Source organism: Haliaeetus leucocephalus, unplaced genomic scaffold, assembly GCF_000737465.1.
Source record: "Haliaeetus leucocephalus isolate CR32 unplaced genomic scaffold, Haliaeetus_leucocephalus-4.0 Scaffold262, whole genome shotgun sequence".
Lineage (NCBI taxonomy): Eukaryota > Metazoa > Chordata > Aves > Accipitriformes > Accipitridae > Haliaeetus > Haliaeetus leucocephalus.
In genome coordinates this window covers 4,955,993-4,962,246 of record NW_010972698.1, presented here as the reverse complement: position 1 = coordinate 4,962,246, position 6,254 = coordinate 4,955,993, and positions in this window count along the sequence as shown.

Genomic DNA, 6,254 nt, shown 5'->3' with positions numbered 1-6,254 from the left:
GCTTCTGAGGGGGGGTGGGGGTTTGGGGGCCGCTCTGAGGGGAGCCGGGGTTACCTGGGGGAAGGGAGGTTTGGGGGCCGTCTCCCCCCCTGCTGGCTGCGGGGCAGCAGCCCGGCCCGGCGACCTTGGGCTGCCCGCACCGGGGTGGGCCCGGGGGTCCTGCCCCGCCGGTTCCTCCGTCCCTGGGCCCCGCCGCGGTCGCAGAGGGACCCGCAGCGCAGCCCGGGGCTGGCCGGACTGCCGTGCTGGGGAGGCCTCATCCTGCACCCTTACCCTGGGCTGGGGACCCCTCGCCAGGCCAGGGTGTGGTAGCGGGCGAAGCGCTCCTCGGCATCCCCATCTCTCCAGGGATGCTGTTCTCCTCCCAGAGAAGCCGTCATTCCGTGCTCGTTAGGGCGTGATGCGGAGAAGGTCGTCAGTCCGGCACCGTGTGCCGCGGAGGAACCGTGGGAGCCCTCGCTGAACATCGGCGCCACGTCCCTGCTACGCTTTGTCCCCGAGGGTCCCCCCACGGTGTCGTCCCCGGTGTCGTCCCCGGTGTCGTCCCCCAGTGCCCCGTGGGCACACTTGCTGCCGCCGGTGCTCGCCTGCCTTCCTAGCGCAACGCAAAGCTCTCTGCCTGCCTGTGGAGAATTATCCAGAAGAGGAGCAGAGGGAGTTGAGCCACCTCTGCGTTTGGTAGAGAAATGCTAAGGAGGCATCTGTAGCGCGTTTGCATGCGGAAGCATTTTGTCTGTGATTTGATGGGCTTCCAACTTTTGTGTCCGTGCGTTAGTACAGAAATAATACTTGAGATGAATGCTTGCCGTTTCGTCTTCAAAGCAGTAGGTTTTAGCATGGACCAAATCTTGTCGAACGGGTAGATGTAGCCATTCCTTGCCAGTTTGTGATGTTATTTCCTCCTGGACATACCCATTGCCTTGTATGTGACTGCCAGGGTATGTAAAGTGACTCACTTGCTCCCCTGTCTTTTAAGGAAATTGAGCGTTAGGCTTTCCTAAGATAATGCACAGGAGTTTCAGACATCTGCTAGTGGCCTGGAATGAATTGTGATACAGCACAGCCTCTCTTTGGAGGCAAAAGGGAAAGCTAGCTCTGAGACGGATGTGAAATTAGTGTGCTGCAAATTGAAAATGTCTTTGTCCAGACAGACGACTTGTCAGCCCAGGTCTTCGGCATCCGGTCGCGGCTGGGGTTGGTGGAACAGTCAGCCGTAACATCCTGGTGATGCAGAGGGCTGCCGTGTTTGTGTTGACGGGGTTAAACACATGCGAGAGCTGGGGTTGGGTATGTAGGGGAGTTGGGGTCACCACCCTGCCTCTGTCCCAGCAAACCCTTGATCTAAACCAGCATTTATTGTGGAGATGGTTGGGTGCAGGATTTAAACGCTGAGACCCACAGGGGATGTGTCCACTCTGCTCCCCGTGGGTGGTAGACAGGTGCAGAGGACTGGCTTGCCGGGCACTGTCTAACTCTCAATCTCTGTAGTACAGTTCAGAAAAATCATTAAGACTGCTGATATAGATACGTATTTTTTTAATTGCTGGAGGAGACTTCTGGGAACATATCCAAACAGCATGGCATTTCTGCAGCCCTTTGGCAGGGGCATAAAGAAATGTAATCTTAAGAGCTGTCAGAATTTGAGATTTCGGAAGCACTTGACTGTTTGTGAATGTTGAATGGCTGAATGATGCAATGCGCCTGAAGAAGGGTGGTCAGTGGTCAGGAGCTTTGGTGAGATGTTTCTTGCTTTCCGTGGTGGCTGATTCAGAATTCTTTCTCTCCCACTTTCCTGTTATTTTTCTTTTATATGTGTCCTGACAATTTGTTATCAGCCAAGCAAGGAAAAGAAATACAAGGTCTTTAGCTACACTTTACATTCCTGCTTTGCATTTATCTCATGAAGGATGTTTATACTGTCTGCTGGATAATTTTCTCATTGCATAAGAGAATTGCACACTTGTACAAGTGAGAAGTAATTGGTAGAAGTGTTGTTCTAATTTGCTGTTTAATCAGAGCCAAATGCAGTCTGGGGAAGTGGATGCCATAACACCGAGGTCATGAGAAGGGATCTGATGTTGTTCTGGCTTAAAGATGATGTGAAAAACTGTGGTGTGGAAACCTGAACTGAGGTTCTGCCTTGCTTTGTGATTTGTCATTTGACTTCTTGTGCAAGAGTTGTCTCGGGTATGGGGGTTAACCCCCCAGGTCTCAGCTTTATGGGGTGGCAGAGGGGCAGGAGAGTGGGTGCTGTGAGCATTGGCAGTGGTCGTGAAACCCTGTGAGCATTGCTTAATTTGTTTTTGTTGAGGGATGGTGCTGTTTTGTTTGTTGCAGCTGTTTGGAAATCCTCTGAAGAAAGTCTCCACAGCCTTGGCGTCTGAAGTGATTCTCATCTGGGGAGAGGTGGGAAATTGCGTCGGAAGTACTAAATGTCAGCTGTCAGCGTCCTAAACAGAAACACTCTTTTCAATTAGATGCAGAAGAAGTATTGTACTGCAGTCTTTGGGAGCGTTTTCTTGTTGCACGGGCCTCATTTAGACATGGGGTCCCTTGGGTTCAGAGCTGTAGCATTCTTTATTTGCTGTGCTGTGCCCGAATATTGCCAAGTGGAGGCTTTTCCTTTGCCCTGGTGTCCTTTTTCATTGTTCCTTTAGTCTAGGCCACCAGAAATTGTCCTGAATATGGAGTGTTGACATTTGCAATGAACAGCACCGTTGCGTGTCTCGGGGAGGATGCTCTGCTTTATCTCCACAAAGCAGTAATAGCCTCTTGGCGTTCCGAGGACGTTGGGAGGTGACAGCACTGTACCTACTTGTGTAAGGCAGATCAAGGCAGAGACGCACATTCAGCAAGATTTTCCTCTAATCGTTTTTTCATCCTGAGGACCCTGGAGTGATTCAAACACCTGGAGTCTAAATCTTGCCCATTTTGTGTAAACCGATATATAATGTGGAGTGCTTTCAGGTTTGGGGTCATTTATTATAACATCTTTGTATTTTCCATGCATTTCTGATAGTTCTCGGTAAGAATCAGAGTAGGTGGGGGTGGTTTCTGTGGCAAGGAAAAGCCCTAACAAAAGGTGTGTAATTCTTCCAAAGACAGGGGAAAAATAAAATAACCTCTCCAAGTGGCTACTCTTTACTTTCACTCCACAATAGCCCTGCCTGGTAATGCAGCAAGAGAGCGTGTTGCTCTTTTTGTTCTTTTAATCTTGTTTGTGGCAAACACGCTTTGCTTCCTCCCGAGCAACAACAGCCCATTCTATCCTAAGGGGTCACTCTGTGTATGTGGGGGAAAAAAAAGGCATCTGCTGTCTTGGTGTGGTGCCAGTATTCACACTGGCTTCCCAGAGATCCCATCTTTGTCTTTGTTCCAAGAAGATGCTAACTTAAAATAGAGAGTATGGAAGGACTCTCAGCCATCCAGTGCTCACTGATGCTGGTGGAAAAAGCCTTCACACAGACAATAGTTAAACCTTGCTTACCTTGTTGGTACCTCTTTATACGTTTTAAATTTGCCCTGAAGGATTGTTTTTGAAGATAAATCATGGAAGATAGCTCTTGAACAGTTTTTCAGCAAAAAGCTTATAAGCTTAGCATATTTTCCTTCAGTTTTGAACAAGGTAATACAAATCTACATTTAATGTACAGGCAGGATGACTAATTGCTGTGTTCATATGTTGTTTATGATGGTGCTGTTTATATATAGCAGTATTTGGGATACAGAGACACCACTTGGTGCGTGTAGTCTAGTGACTTGCACTGTTTCTTGGTGGATCAGATAGAAAATGTTCCTTTTCTCTCTGCAGGTCTGGTAATTGCTGACAACTTTCTGATGTGTGTCAAAACCAGTCTGACCTTAAAACATTATTTCTTGTGTTTTTTTTCACCGCATCTGATTTCTTGATGCCTTGGCCAAGCAGGCTTTGGATTTTTAGCCAGAGTAGCACAGTATACCTCATGGCTGTGTACTTAACATGATGGCTCAGCTGCTGTGACTGGAAATCAGATTTTGCAGTACTTGTTTCCTGGCCTGTAGCAGATGTGATGTGTGGTTTAACTGCATTATGAAACCACAGGTGACTAGAAAAAGAGGCTACAGGAAATGACTTGCAGGCTGAATTCTGTGCAACAGTAAATGCCTCCTCTCAGCCGAGAGCGGCTTAACTTCTACCATTTATTTTGTTCCATCTGGGTCACACTTATATTTAGGGATGAGGAGAAGGTTTGTTCTTAATGAGAGCCTACACTCCCTCCCACGTTTCCTGGGGAGGGTAGTGTTCAAACAGCCTTCCAACGGTGCAGTTTTAAGGCTGAGTATTAAAAATACACTTGATATTTCTCCTTCCCCAGGAGGAGTCTGCTTGCGGTTCTCTCGCACGCCTTTGTGGACTCTGTCCACCCATCTGTTCTGCACCGGTGCCATGGTTGTCTTGCTGCAGATCATGAGATACCCCAGTGCTGGGTTTTTGTTTTGGTGAAAGCAGTTTAGGAGAGTTTAGGTGTGTTGTCACAAAATCTGCATGCCTGACGGTCTCCCTTTCTTCTGCTTTAGCTGTTTGTTTGTGAATTATTGAGCCTCGGAGCTGCATCCTCAGAAGGCAAAAACAGAATCTGCTGGGGAACTCGAGCGCCTTCCCGATGAACATGTCGTTTGGAGGCAAGGTGCTCAGGAATTAATAAAACGCCATATTTGGTGAACATCTTGGCAGGAAGAGTCAGATTAATACACAAAATATGGCTAAGGGGGAAACGTATTTACACATCACAGGGTGGTAAATGTGGTTAATGGCTGAAGTGTATTTGGAGCCTCATATTTGGAAAAAAACCCACACTGGCAAAACAGTAACAAGGCAAGTAATCGTAGTCTGAGGCTACTGTAGTAAATGCAGTCCGTGGGGATTTTTTCCTAGCCTAAAATACGAGTGCCATTAACAGAAGAGGGAAAACCAGTATGCCGTCCCTATAAACAGGCTTTCAAGATATGTGAAAACACGATTTTGAAAGAGTAAGTTAAAAATTACACCCTATAAACTCTTGCCTTTTGGCTGTAGTATTTCTTGTGAACTGATGATGTCCCTGAAAGGCCAGAGGGGACTTTTCTGTATTTGACACTAAAATACATTGTTAAGAAAAGCCTTTGCTCCAGAGAGGGAAATACCTTTTTGGGGGGCTGCAGGAGGGGAGCTTTCCAGTATGCACAAATATGTGGGGTTAGCACTGACTCTCCATTTTGCATGATACCATTTCTGAGGTTGAGCCTCTGCATGTAGTTCATTACTGTCTGCTGTGCCGGTTTGGAACCCAGAGTGCCTTATCATACACAGGCCTTTGTGCAATGGCCAGGTGAAAATTTCTGACCCCCCCTCCAGAAGCAAGCAGCTGTGCTGGGTGTGGAGCACAGCGTGAGCAGGAGTTGGAGCTCGGCCGTTCTGCTTCCCAGGACAGAAAGGGGACGCCTGGCCAGGGAGACTGGGTTAGTGGTGTGGGACACAGGAGGGAGCAGGGCGTGGGAGCAACTTTTCCTGAAGTCGTTTTGGTGGCTGGGCAGGAGAAGCCCATGCCCCCCAGCAGGCAGGTTTGGGTACCTCCACTCCCAAACCCCTGTGCAGGCTCCCTTCTGATGGGCCTGTGTGGTTATGAGCAGCTCAGTTCTGGACACTTTTTCTCGGCTTTTTTTTTCCTGTTTAGTTCCCAGCTTTGAAAGATATGCTCCGAAGCTCAGAGAGCAACACTCAGAGCTGGAGAAGACCTGCTACCTTGTGTGGTCTGGCCTCCTGCCCATGCAAGCATCTTCCTTGCAGCTTCCTTCAGTGATCCCCAATTTTCTGGTGCTAATGTGCATTTTATGGATTTGGACAGACTCCTGTTTGCAGTCTGAGATTTTCATCTTCGCAACAATATGGAAGATACTGCTGTGTTTGATAGCTTGAAGACTATTCTCTGCTGTTTCTATGCTACAGCACTTGAGCTTTGCAGAGGCAGTGTGTTTGGGTTGTTCAATTACTAGATGTAGGTACAGATTTCCTAACTGTTTCTAGCTAGTTTCTATAATTGCAGCTGTGAATGTGAGTTATGTGCGAGTTACAGTTCACACTAAGTGAATTGTAATAGGCTTATAGGAGGAGGCATCATTAATACATTCCTTTGCACAGAGGATTCTTTTTGTGTTCAGTGTAAGGTGAGACTTGAGTGTCTACATAATTTCTGAAGAAACAAATGTTTTGCCACCTCTTTATTTCAGCAGCTGTG